General features: G+C 47.5%; 1 long non-coding RNA gene across 1 annotated transcript; it reads right to left on the bottom strand.

The window, feature by feature from the left end:
* Positions 1-406: 406 nt before the first annotated feature.
* On the bottom strand, positions 407-3,322 carry LOC119517046. Its single transcript, XR_005213459.1, has 2 exons — positions 3,187-3,322; positions 407-1,350 (listed from the first exon to the last, which is right to left on the bottom strand). It is a non-coding gene; the product is annotated as an uncharacterized LOC119517046 (long non-coding RNA).
* Between the last annotated feature and the right edge of the window lie 10,669 nt (positions 3,323-13,991).

The following is a 13,991-nucleotide window of genomic DNA, read 5'->3' as shown; positions in this document are numbered from 1 at the left end:
GAGCCCTGACAGATACAACCCTTCTGAGGGCAACAACAGGGAACATGGGTTCAAGGTCAGGATGAGCTGCCGTGGAAGGGAACTGACCCCAAATGATGGCAGTGAGGCCCGGCCATGCCAGGTCCAGCAAGCAGCTCTCTGGGATTCAGGTCCCCTTACTAGAAAGGAAAGGCAGGGAGTGGTGAGAGCCTGAGCCCTGAGGTCACGTGGGCTCGGACTTGAACCCCAGCCTCCCCTTCCACCAGCTCTGTGGCTTGGACAAGCTACTTCACCTTTCCAAACCTCAGGTCCCTCTTCTATAAAATGGGGTTTACAGTAGTATCTACCCATTGGGTTATTGTAAAGATGAAGGAGGCTGCCATATGTTTAAAAAAAAAAAGGGAAAGGAAACAATGTAATTCCATGATTGTTAGCCATTGTGGCAACCATGCATAATTTTTATTCTCAATATTAGTGTATTAATTAGAATTGTTTAAAATAAATAGTTGGAGGACTCAACCACCAGCTTTGGGAGTTTACACTCGTCGGCCCTGGACTTAGCTCCTCCTGAAAGCCCTCCCTGCCTGTCCCTCCCAGATGCTCCTGTAGCTTCTACATCTTTCTCTTGTGGCCTTTTTCTGTTGACTGTTATAAATGCATTTGGTGATCTTGTGGAAGTCTCCCCACTGGACTCAAAGTCAGGTCTTGGTCACTGCTTGTTCTCCAGGGCTAGCCATGGTGGCTGACAGTAGTTGTGATTGAAAAATGCTTGTTGAGTAACTTCCTGGGGTCAGGGAGGCCTGAGATGCCTTTGTGCTGCCCTCTGGGCTGGGAAGAGGGCATCCTGGGAGGCTTCCTGGAGGAGGAAGAGCAGGTTAGGGCCCAAGGTGCCGGAGGGGGCGTCTGTGGAGAGGGGTGTGACCCCTGCCCTGGAAACTGTGCCAAATGCCTGTCTGGCAGCTGACCCAGCACAACCCGTGGCGCTTGCAACTCGGTTTCCTCTTCTGCAAATTGAGGGCTGTCGTCAGGTACAATGTAGAACAAGCCCATGGCTCAGTGAATTGGTTCCCCATGCCCCCTACACCTGTCCAAGCCAGTCCCCAGCTGTGTGACCTTGGGCAAGTCACTTCACCTCTCTGTGCCTCAATTGCCCCCTCTAAAATGAGGACAAGAAAAGCAGTCAGCTCTCCGTATCACTGCCAGGATTAAGTGAGTATCTCCATGGTGTGCATCTTGGGGTCTGTGCTCTGAAGACATTAGTTGTCACTTTTACAATTCTTTATCATTTATTCACGCAGCAGCTGTGCCTGGAGCTCCTACTCCGTGCCAAACGGGCTGAGTGCCAGCGCTGGAGACACAGTGATCAGGGCCCTGTTTTGAACAAACCAGATTAAAAAAAAAAAATTCTATGAGACAGTCAGGAAAGTGTGATCCCTGACCGCATGACATTGGATGATATTTTGAAATTATTTCTAATTTTTTAGGCATGTCGTCATTTTGTGGTTATGTTTTAAAAAGAGTCCTTATCTTTTAGAGACACACACTGAAGTGTTTACAGAGAAATGGTATGATGTCGGGGATTTGCTGCCAAGTAACCCCGTCTGTGATTCTAAAATGATCTCAAAATAAAAAGTTTATTTACGGGAGCCCAACATTGCGAATGTAATTAGCACCACTGAACTGTATGCTTGTAAGTGATGGAAACAGGAATATTTATGTTGTATATATGTTACCAAAAAACAATTCTTTTAACTATTGAGGAGCATCCCCCCAAAATTATTTAAAAAATAATAATCCACACGGTGATTGCACGACTTTGCAAATGTACCAAATACCACTGAATTGTTTGCTTTAAAGTGGTTAATTTAATGTATGTGAATTTCGCCTCTATAAAGTATTTAAAAAAAAAATCCCATGGTGGAGGGGGCTGTGGGACATGGGTGACACCAGTTGGTCCACAAATTGATGATTTTGAAGCTGGGCTGTGCATGTACAGGGGTTATTATACGACCACACCTACTTCTGTGTGTTTGTAATAAGTTAAGCCAAAAAGTGATCCCTCAACTAAATAGAAAATTAGAAACCCAGTGTGAATGAGACCTTAAAGGCTGGGTGGGGGAGGCAGCTGGTGGTCCCAATTGTAGACCATGGGGAAAGCTGTGGTATTTTTAATTATATATATAAAACAAAAAAAAAAAAGCCATTTTAACCATTTTTAAGTGTTCACTTCAGTGGCATTCATTACCTTCACAATGTTGTACACCACCATCCATTACCAAAACATTTTCGCCACTTCAAACAGCAACTTTTTACCCAATAAGCAAAATCTCCCCATTCCCATCTGCCCCCACCTCAGCCCCTGGTAACCTATAATCGATGAATTTGCCCATTCTAGATATTTCGTGTAAGGGGAATCATGCAGTGTGTGGTCTTTTGTGTCTGGCAGATTTCACTCAGCATGCTGTCTTCAAGGTTTTCTCCATGTTGTAGCATGTATCAGAACTTCATTCCTTTTTTTAAAAAAAATTTGTGATACCATATATACAAAATAAAATTTCCCGTTTCGATGACTTTCTAGTTTACATTTCAGTGCTGTTAATTTACATCCACAGTGTTGTGCTCCCCTTACCACCATCCACGACTGGTGCTTTTCCTTCACCCCAAAAGAAGCTCTGCACCCCTTAAGAAATAACTCCCATCCCCGTCCCCCACCCCTGCCCTGGTACCCGCAATCTACATTCTGTCTCTATGAATTTGCATATTCTATTTCTTCATTAAGTGAAATCATGCAATATGTGAACTTTGTGTCTGGCTCATTTTACTCAACATTGTGTCTTCCGGGTTCACACATGTAGCATGCACCAGAACTTTATTCCTTCTTTTTTTTTGCTTTTCCTCCTTTTTATGACCAAATAATATTCCATCGTGTGGATGTGTCACATTTTGTTTATCCATTCATCCAATGATGGGCACACTCCTCTCCCTTTTTTTTTTTTGCCTCGTCCCTCCCTTCTTTCTCATTCCTCATCCCAATTTCTTTTCTTTTCTCTCTCTCTTTCCCTCCCTCCCTCCCTTCCTTCCTTCTCCCTTTTGCCTCTCCTTTGCTTACTTCTCAGCCCCACTCTCTCTCTCTCCCTCTGTGTTCTCCCCACTTCCCCGCTCTGGGGTGTAGACGCAGGCTGGGGACAGGGCCACACACTTGTCGACCTTCTTTCTCTTCTCCACTCCTGGAAGCAACGTGCAGCATCTTCCCTGGAAGTAGGAAGCAGAAGCTCCCAGCTCTGAGGAGCCCTGGGCCTCCGCGAAGGCAGAGCTGACCCTGAGCTGCGTCTCCACCCATCCCTCTGCCCTGCCCGTCGTCCTGGCCAAACGACGGCCCTCGTGATCTCTGCTCAGCAACTGCCCAGCGTCACATGCCGCGGGCATCCTGGACCACATCCTTCCTGGGGACAGCGGCCGCCTGTCACAGCCCCACGGCAAGTCCACATCGCAGGCTTCAGCCCCCCGAGTGAACCATTTCAAGAAATGCCTGGCTTGGGGGACACCGGGGGCTCAGGTGCAGGTTTCCCTGTGCAGAAGAGGGGAGGGGTGTCCTCCCACTCAGGGCACCACCGGCTCCCCCGGCCCTCGTGTCTGGCCACACCCCAGCCGGTTCCTGGACTAGGAGAGGACACGCCCTCCTTTCCTGCATCGGTCCCACTTCCTGAGACAGGGCGATGGTCACAGATCTTTCATGTCCCACTACAATGACTTAATCGTTGGAGCTGGTGGTTCCTTAAAAAGGCACATGACCCAGCCCTTTCACAAAATAGTTTGGCAGAGTATTTTGGACGCCTGGCAATGTGGGCGCATTTCTCTCCAGCAATCACGCTGCTGGGAATTTGCACAAAGGAAATAATCTTTTTTTTTTTTTTTTTTTTTTTAAGAAAAGGTCACATGCACAGAGATGTCTACTGCAGCGACATTTATCATGGGAGATCACCAGAGGCCATGTCTCTTTCATAAGCACTTAGTGGATTATTAAGTAGCCGTTTGAGAAAAAGGGCCATGACAGCCTTTTTTGGACAGGGAACTCGTGCAGAGATTTTATAAAATTGCCCCCATGCTGGGGGTGTCATTGGGGTGGGGTGGGGGTACTGGGAGTAACTCCTGCCCTTGATTTTCCTACCGTTCATGATGTTGTCATATTGCTCTACGTGGCAGGAAAATCGGCCCGTGACTGCCAGCCCAGGGGGGCTGGTTTCCAGCTGCTCCCCAGCTGCCAGCCCCGTCCCCGGGCTCTGCCAGCTCGTCTCCTTCCCAGCCTCAACTTCTCTACCGCAAATCAAAGGCTGAAACCGGAGCGCCTGTCCCATTTTCAAAAACGAAAACTGACATCGTAAGGGGTGTTTTCTTTTTTGGATGATCCCGTGGGTTTCTGGCAGCAAGAAATCCAGGAAAGGACACGTGGAAGAAAACCAGGGAGGCCTCAAAAGCCCCCTGGGAGGCAGAGCCCCTCTGGGAAAGGATTTGGTCTTTTTCATGTCAAAAAGTTGTTGACAACTCAAACAGCACCACCCCTCTCCTGGAGACTGGGGTAGGGATATTTATTTTTTCTAAAAGGTTTAAAAGGTCTTTATTTTATGGCAAAAGCAATACATGCTCATTGTTTTTTTTAAAAAAAGTGGCCCAACGAATGGTAGAGAATTCTATAAAGTAAAGCCCCCGCCTGCCACCCCTTCTCCTTTTCAGAAGGAGCCCCCTTCACTGTTTGACCCTTTCTTTGAGATATTTTCCATATCAGCATTTTCAAGCATTTTTTTAAATTAACTTTTTGTTGTAGTAACATATATACAACTTAAAATTTCCCCATTTTTTAAACTTTTTTTTTTACTACAACCCACAGGGCGAAGCAACCAGAACGCATGCAGACACCTGCATGCAACAAAAACAAAAGTTGTATGGAAAAATAATTATTACGTGGAAGGTAGCCTGGGATTTTCTATTCTGTTGGGTTCCATTTGATTCCAATTTGTTAAAAAAGAAAGGTGGCCGGTCACAACCTGGCCAAAGGGCCCCCTGCCCCACTGGCAGGTATGATATTGGCACACAACGTCAGTGGTCCACCATTTGCTTGTCCTACAATTTACTTTTTCTGCACTTAGCAAGGCCTTCGATGGCTCACTTGCCATAACTGGACATAGAAGGCTGCTGCTTCTATCCGAACGGCGGCGTTTTATTGAGTGGTTTTCCGTGACGTCGTGAGTCCTGCTCCTTCTTGATGGCCTTTTTCCTTGCCTCTGCTTTGGGGCAGTCACCAGCACGGTGACCTGGAACATCTCATCTGTGCACAGGTAGCAGGACATCTCTGCGGGGAGTTCCCACGTGGAATCGTGGGGCGCAGAGCCTGCACCTCTTAGACGCCTCCACTGCTGCTTCCAGCGCTGTTGGCTGGGGTTCATCGAGTTCTGCATTTGACAACACAGAAGGTCCATTTGCTTCTGGAAAAGGCACCTTCCATCGGATCACTGAGCAGGGCTTTTTTCTTTTACTTTCTTTCTTTCTTTCTTTTTTTTTTAGCATTTTTAATTGTGAAATATAGCATATATACAGAAAAGTGATAGCTTTCAAAGTACAATTTAACAAGTAGTTAGAAAGCAAATTTCAAAGAATGTTATGGGTTACAGTTTCACCATGTCAGTTATTTCCTTCTAGCTGTTCTAGTAGCCTAGAAACTAAAAAAATACATATATTTATATAAAGGTTCAGTATTTGTAATCCTTTGTTGAATCCTATCTTGTCTGTTGCTACCACTTCTCATTTAATCACTTTCTTGATCTTCAGGGGTATCTGGGCAGGGACCACCCTAACCTGTTCATATTGAACAGGGGTGTTGACATTATGGGGAAGGGGGCTGCATCTGGTTGATGTTCTTGAAGAGGTTGTTGCCTCTGAGTTTTGGGACTTACTTGGCATAGGAACACTCTGGAGGATTTAAGATTCTGAGAAATAAACTTAGTGAGTGAAACTTTTATAGATTCTCAGATAGCAACCTAGGTAATCTTCACTATTTTGGGACTACTGTTGATTAGAGCTTGGCATCCTGTGGCCATTTGGCATATCTAGCAGGAGCTTGCATAAGAGAAACCTCCAGGATAGCCTCTCAACTCTGTTTGAAGTCTCTTAGCCACTGAGACCTTATTTTGTTGCCTTTCTTTTCCCTCTTTTGGTCAAGAAGACATTTTCAATCCCTCGATGCCAGGGCCAGGCTCATTCCTGGAAGTCGTGTCCCATGTCACTGGGGAGGCTCACTCTGCATCGGGCTTTTTTTCTGTGTTGTTTCCACAACCTGCCTGTGATGCTGGGAAATACCTATATGGGTTTTAGAAATGAATCGAGCCCCAAGCACTTCCACTTTTTCTTGCTTTACTTCCTCTTCTGTTGCTCAAGGACTCTGGAGGAGGTAACCTGCCCCCAGCCGTGAATCCAAAGGTCTTCCTCGCCACCTGCCTCCCTGCTGGGGCCGCGGGTCTTTCCCGCTCTCTGGCTTTGGCCATGAGTTCCCAGCCCGGCTCCACACGCAGGCATGCGAGTCGGAATTGGACCCAGTGGCTTCAGTGAGTTTGCAGTCCCATCTCAGGCTCGATCCTGATTCTGCTTCTTAAAAACAGGGAAAGCCTTGGGTGTCCAGGTTGCCTCTTCGTTTGTAAAATGGGGATTATAATTCCTACTCCGGAAAGCGGGTGAGCACACTGGCTTTATTATGAGCCTGTCTGGATTAGAATCCTGGCCTCACCCTAACTAGCTGTGTGACCTTGGGCAAGTTACTTGCCCTCTCTGTCTCGAGCTCCTCATCTGTAAAATGGGGATAACAATAGTGCCTACCTCTTACGGTTCTTGTAAGGATTGAATGAATGAATATATGCACTTGTTGGTTCCTGGCTTCATGTGTGCTGTTACATTAAGAATGTCAGGTTGTTCCCAAGATTATACAGCATGACACATTTAAAAACAGCTCCCACCATGCCTGGCAGTAGTGAACACAATTTTTTTTTTTTGAACATTATTTTTTTTAAAAGAGAGTATTCTTGGTTGAGAAGCAGTGAGTCTAGTATCTTACATTTAGCCTTGGCTCCATCAGAGCGGCAAGGCCAAGGAGGAGAAAAAAATCCTAGAAGACCTTGGAAAAACCTTAGAAAGCCCCTGCCTGGAGGTGGGGGGAGGGTGGTTCTCAGGAGTCCCTCCCACAGTTCAATGTCTAATTACAGAGGGCCCAGGAAGGCATGCGGGGTGGAGGAGGGCAAGGGGTAGGGGAGGGCGTGGGGGTGAAGGTGGCCGCCTCCATCTCGGGGGTGGGAAAGTAGCAGGGAAGTTATTTGCTCCTCTTTGTAGGCACCCTGCAGATAATGGGGCCTTGGGCTGCTGGTGGATCCCATCTGCAGGGCACAGGGTGGGGAGAAATCTGGGCTCCCCCCACCCTTATATACCCATCCAGTCTACCACCTCGCTATTCACTTATTAGTGGACTCACGTGCCTGGGACCCACTGGTGGCTAAAGCACACAACGAGCCCTGGCCTCCCAGAGCTGACAGTCTAGCTGGGGAGCAGACGTGGAACAATAAACCTGCTGTAGTTCATTGCAAGTTGGTAAGTGCCACAGAAAAGAACCAACTGCAGAGAGCAGAGTGGGGGGTGGTGGTGGTTAGGGGTTGAGGGAGGGGAGTGTAATCTCAGAGAGGGGTCAGGGTAGGCCTGGTTGAGAAGGTGACGTGTAAGCAAAGGCTTGGAGGAGGGCGTGAGCCTCGTGGACACCAGGTGGGGCTGCAGCGGTCCAGTAGAGAGAACAGCCAGTGCAAAGGCCCTGGGGCAGGACTGGGCCGGAACAGCCGGGAGGCCCTTGTGGCTGGAGCAGAGTAAGCGAGCAAGAGCCGGGTTGATTGGACAAAATGGAGCTCAGAGCGTGTGGGGCTCCAGAGCTTCCAAGAGGGCCCTGACATGTCTCTAGACTGTGGGGAAACTCAGTCAGGAGCGCAAGAGGGGGTCTGTGCTTTGCATCAAGAGTACATTCGATTGGCTAGGACCATTTTCTTATCATTGATGTGTGGCTGCTGCCAGGAGCTCAAAACTGTGATTCTGGAAACAAATGGGTTCTAGCTTGGGATCTGCACATAGGCCTTGTGGTTTTTTGTTTTTGGTGGAAGAAGGGCTTGACAACAACAGCGACACAATAATAATAATACTAAAATAATAAAAAATAGCTGCTGTGAATGATCAAGGCCTTGTTATATACCAGGCATGACACCCAGTTGCTTCGCTTCACTGTTTCATCGCATGGCACAGATGGGAAAGGCCGGCAACCAAACCAGGTCCTGATGCCAGAAAGGGACCAGGAGGGGATGTAGGCCAGGCCTGGCACCAGGCCCAAAGCCCCTGTCTTCCCCACTTCTTGGACCACTTCCTCAAACCCATCTGCCCCTCCGGCCCTGGCCAGACCCTTGGGTGTTGGGCAATCTGGGGCTTCTCCGGACCCACAAGTGCAGACCCGGCCCACACTTCTCCTTCCAGCCGGGGGAAGAATATCAAGAAAATCTGGGGGAAACTGCCTGCCATTGCCAGGGCCAAGCACCAGGGCCTTAGCGAGCTGACGGACAAATACTGGCATTCGGGTTCAAATACCAGGAAATGCCAGAACAGCCCGGCAGTGGTGTGGCTGGGAGAAAACCCCAGACAAGGAAGTCGCTTTGAGAGACAAGTGGGAGGGTGGTGCCTCAGCTTGGTGGTGACCTGGGCCAAGAAGGCACTGCACCCGGAGAGGCGGTGGTTGAAAAGGATCGAGGGTGTTAGTGGGTGTCCCAGTGAGGGGAGGAAGGCTGGGCTTTCACCCTGACTCAGGCATTAGCTGGGGGACCCTGCAGCTCCCAGCCCCTCTCTGGGCCTCATCTGTAAAACAAGGGGGCTGGACCGGGGGGAAGTTGGCAGCCTGTTTCCTTTCACACTGAGCTGAAGCAGGGGCTCACTGCAGCTCAAGCAGAACCATTTATTTCTGCTTTGTGGGTTGGGGCTCTGTAGGAGATTGTGTTGGAGAAAAAGTTTCTGGGGTTCAACAGCCTGAAAGCCACATATCTGGGCAATCCAGAAGGCTGTAAGCACTGAGGAGCTCTCCACAGTATGGTGGCTAAGCACAGACTCAGAGCCAGGCAACCTGGGTTCAAATCCCGCTGCTGCCACGTATGAGCTGTGTGGCCTCGGGCAGCTTGCTCAACCTCTCTGGGCCTCGGTTGCTACATCAGTAAAGTGGGGATGATAATACTTTGCTTATAGGGTTGTTGGGAGAAAAGGGCCTGCTATACAATGCGACTGTTTGTTGAATAAATATGATTCTGGGATTCATTCTCAATCGGGGTGGGGGAATGGATCTTGGAAAATGAGCCCTTCTATGCTTTGAAGCCACACGTTTTCCAGAGGTAGCTGTGCAAAGAGGCTGTGATGATGAAAAAGATCCAGTGGTGATTCCAAAGTCATGGGGTAGGTACTCACTATTATTGATTTATTAGCCATCTCTCCTGCCCCCAACCAGAATATAAAATCCAGAGGAGCCGGGACCTGGCTTCTGATCTTGTTGCTCCAGTCCTAGACCCTGGAAGGGTGCCTGGCACCCAGGACACATCAGCTAAGACAGTGAAAAAGCTAAGTGATAGTCTCAGGAGTCAACAGAACCTGGTTCAAATCTCATCTCCAGCCACCTTTGTGCTGTGTGACTCTGGGCAGGCTACTTAACCTCTCTGGGCCTCAATTTCCTCATGTAAAACTGGTGGGTTGTTATAAGGAGAAAATGAGATGATAGGTGGAAAAGGGCTTTGCCCAGGGTACAGCACCCAGGGGTGGGGGCTCAGCTAACATTTTCCATCCTTATCATCATCATCATCATCATCATCATCATTTTCTGTTGGGGCTAATTCTGCATCCTTTGCTAATTGCTGTGGCCTGTGAAATCTACTAAAATAGAAACACAAACACACAGCCTGACCCCTGGGGTTTGACAGAGGACACCTGGGTGCTGTAGTTGGGGGGGGGGGGGCAGCGGCCTTGTTTTCCCTGAGGCCTGTGGGGTCCTCGAAGCAGGCAGATGGGTCCTCACTCTGGGAAGGCCAGGGAAGGCCCCACCTGCTGCTCTGGTTGTACCTGGAAATGATGGGGGCCTAGCCAGGGCCAGGAGGGCCTCCAGGGGAAAGGCTGACCTGTGGAACTACGGGGTCACGGTAGGGCTCCTCGGCCTTCCCATGGACCACTGCCTGTGGGTGCCATCACCCTCACACAGGGACCAGGGACCGCCTGGGGATGCGGGCCTCCTGCTCTGGCCAGAAGCAGGCCCGGCAGGTAGGTTGCCAAATAGCATGTAGGACTCCTAGTTAAATATGGATTTTGGACAAATGAGCGATTTTCTAGTTTGAGTGTATCCTGTGCAATATTTGGGACATCTTTATATTAAAAAATAATTTATCTGTAATTCATTTAAGTGGGAGTTCTGTATTTTTATTGGCTAAATCTGGTAACCCTATCTGCAGACCTCTCTCTGCCCCTGAGCTCACCCACTTTCGGCTCCATCTTGGGCTGGTCCAAGGCCAGAGCCAGGTGCTGGGGCCAGGGTGGAGGTGGAAAGCCTGGGCCTTGGTTTCCCCATCTCCACAACTCAGTGTTGAGAATCTCTTCTGCACAGAGGGGATGAACTGTGGGATATGTGTGCATGAAATGTTGTTTTGGAAGTGGGAAGGTGTTATGGAAACATTAGTTACCCAAGTTCGTTGTTTTGGGCAACACAGACCCGTCCGTGGAGGCTGTTTCTGGCAACCGGGTGCCTTCCTTTTTTGAAAATTAGTTGTTTGTGTGTGTGTGTGTGTTTTAACAGAAGCAATTTGTGTTTGTTCTTGAAACATTAGAAAATGGAGAGTAGCAAAAAGAGAAAGGAAAAAAAAATCACCTACTTCCCATCCTTCAGAGAAGACCATTTGTAGCATTCTTCCTGCTTGAAAAAGTTTGAAAACTTTTTTCTAGGTGAATATGGATGAATATTTTTTCTTTTCTCTCTTTCTCTCTCCTTCTCTCTCTCTCTTTGACAAAAATGGGCTCATATTCTGCTTTCTTTTAAGCCACCTGTTTTTCTCTCCTGACTGCTGTCATTTCTGAAGTTTCAAAATATACCAAGAGAAAACGTCTCTCTCTTTCTGTCTGGTCCATGTAATTCCAGGGGTATCTATCGTGTGTGGTGAGTCCACTTCCCAGATCGCGAGCTGGCACCCTCCCCAGTTAGGACACAGCTGCAAAGTCTTCATTGGGAAGCGAGATGGTCACGGATGTCGTGTAACCCTGTGTGGCCACTTACCTGGGTCCTGAGTGGTCATATGCTAGATGTCTGGTGTACTTTTTTTTTTTTTTTTGAGATAGAATTCATGTAACACAAAATTGGCCATTTTAAGAGTACAACTCAGTTTTTTATTTTAATATATTCACAATGTTGTGCAACCATCACCACTAATTCCAGAACGTTTTCCTCAACTCCCAGCTGTCCCCCCAAAACCCTTACCCATTAACAGACACTCCCATTCTCTTGCAATTCCATATGAATTTCAGAATCAGCTCTTCCATTTCTGCAAAAAAGGCCATTGGATATTGGTTTATCGGTTATATCAAATGTACCATACTAACACCAAATGTTAATAATAGGGAAAACTGCATGTGAGTATGGGTGTGTGTGGGGGGGGATATTTGGAACTGTACTCTCTGCATGATTTCTCTGTAAGCCTACAACTCCTCTTTTTAAAAAAGGCAGCTGGAGTTTTGATGACAGGATTGCATTGAATCTATAGATCAACACAGGGAGAACTGCCTGATTAATAATATTAAGTTTCCCAATTCATGAATGCAGGATGTCTTTCCATTTATTTAGAGCTTTAATTTCTTTCAACATTTTGCGGTTTTTGGAGTACTGGTTTTGCACTCCTTTGGTTAAATTTATTCCTAAGTACTTTATTCTCTTTGGGGCTATTGTAAATGGAATTGTTTTCTTAATATCATTTTCAGATAGTTCATTGCTAGTGTACAGAAGTACAAATTGATTTTTGTATATTGAGCTTGCATCCTGCAAGTTGCTGAACTCATTCATTAGCTCTAATAATTGTGTGTGTGTGTGTGTGTGTGTGTGTGTGTGTGTGTGTGTGAGAATTCCTTAGGGTTTTCTCCATATAAGGTCATGTCATCTGCGAACAAAGATGGTTTTACTTCTTCCTTTACAATCCGGATGCTTTTAATTTTCTTTTCTTGCCTAATTGGCCTGGCTAGAACTTCTAGCACAATGTCTGATAGAAGTGACCTGGGTGCACATCCTTGCTTTGTTCCTGATCTTAGGGGAAAGCTTTTAGACTCTAACCACTAAGTATGAAGTTAGCTGTGGGTTTTCGTAGATGCCCTTTATCAGGTTGAGGAAGTTTCCTGCTATTCCTAGTTTGTTGAGTGTTTTCATCATGAAAGGGTTATGGATTTTGTCAAATACTTTTTCTGCATCTATCAACAAGCTCACATACCTGGTTTACTTTTATGCCCTGCTAGGAATTTTTGAGTTGGAAACTCAATCTTGGTGGTTTGGAGGAATTTAAAAAAAAAAAAAAAAACAGAGTCACCCTTCTACAGCTTTCACCATAGTAATTGTGAGCTCCCGACCATGGTAAGTGTTTAGGACAAATGAAAACCAAAGCCAGGTCCTTTTGTGGCTCAGCAGTTGGGGGAAGAAAAATGAATGAAGATGCGGTTGCATTAGGTAAGCAACAAAAGAAAATTCAGGTTTGTGGTTGCTTTTCCCTCTGCAGAATTTTAAAAAAGAAATTAGGTGACTCCAAGCATTCATAGAGGGCTGTTTCTTGAACATTTTTATTCGGACATATTCTTGTAGGGCTTGTGTCTCACTTACCGTGGTCTGTGATATTTTGGTTTAATTTCTGGATAATCCATCTTTTTGCCTGTCACGGTTGTACCCTGAGAATGGAGATGGCAGAGGTTGGGCATAATCTGGCTTCCTCCATAGTTTTAAAACAATAAAGGGGTGCCCTCACTAATAACATCTACCTGATGACCCCCCAGGTTTGGGAGGTCTTTGAAGCCCCCTTTCTCCAATTTAGTAATATTTTCAGGGCTGACTGCAGCTGGGCTGATATGGTGAAAGGTGGGGGGTGCTCTGGGCTGGGCCAGAAGGGACCATTCTAGACCCAGCCCTGGCACTAGTTTTGGGACCTAGGGCAAGTCACCTTTCCTGTCTGGGTGTCAGCGTTTTTCGTGTCTCAAGGTAAAGGCAGGGGACTCGACAACCGGAGGGGTCTTCCGATTCAGGTCTGTCCATCCACCATGGGGCTTGGTTGCACCCCACCTCCAAGATTGTGTGTACCCTCAAAGCCAGCACATTCATTACTACCCTATAACAACTTCCCAGAGGGCCCGTAGGGCTCAGAGCTGCTGTCGTTACTGTAGCAGGCAGATGGGGCAGGGGGCAGCCCTTTAAGGGCAGGGGGTCGAGTGGATGTTGAAAGAGGAGTTACTGATTTCCAGAGCTTTCTGTGACAGACTGAGAAAGTTCTTGCCAGGGGCTATGGGACAGCCTGGGGAGGTGGGAGGGAAACAAAGTAGCAAAACAGCTGATCAGTTTTCCTTAACCCTCACTCTGCAATACACGTGCATCATCTGGGTGAATTCTCAGTAAGCTGATCTTTAGAGCTAAATACTGGCATGGTGCCCATTTTACAGACAGGCGATCGAGGCCCCGAGAGGGTGGGTGACTCACCCAAGGTCCCAGGGGTGTGTGTCTTGAGCTGCATGGATGCTTCGGAATTTCCAGAACTGAGTTACGTGGAGGAAGGAGAAAAAGGCAGGGAGAGCGTCAGCGCGTGGTGTGGGACTCCGGTTTGGTGGTCCGTGGGAGCTGAAGGTGGGGAAGGAATGTGGGCGGTGGGGGTTGGAGTGGAAAAACATCGGGGGAGGGACGGGGTGTC

The sequence above is a fragment of the Choloepus didactylus genome, chromosome 21 (assembly GCF_015220235.1).
Source record: "Choloepus didactylus isolate mChoDid1 chromosome 21, mChoDid1.pri, whole genome shotgun sequence".
In the NCBI taxonomy this organism is placed as follows: Eukaryota; Metazoa; Chordata; class Mammalia; order Pilosa; family Megalonychidae; genus Choloepus; species Choloepus didactylus.
This window is presented reverse-complemented; position numbering and strand designations above follow the sequence as displayed.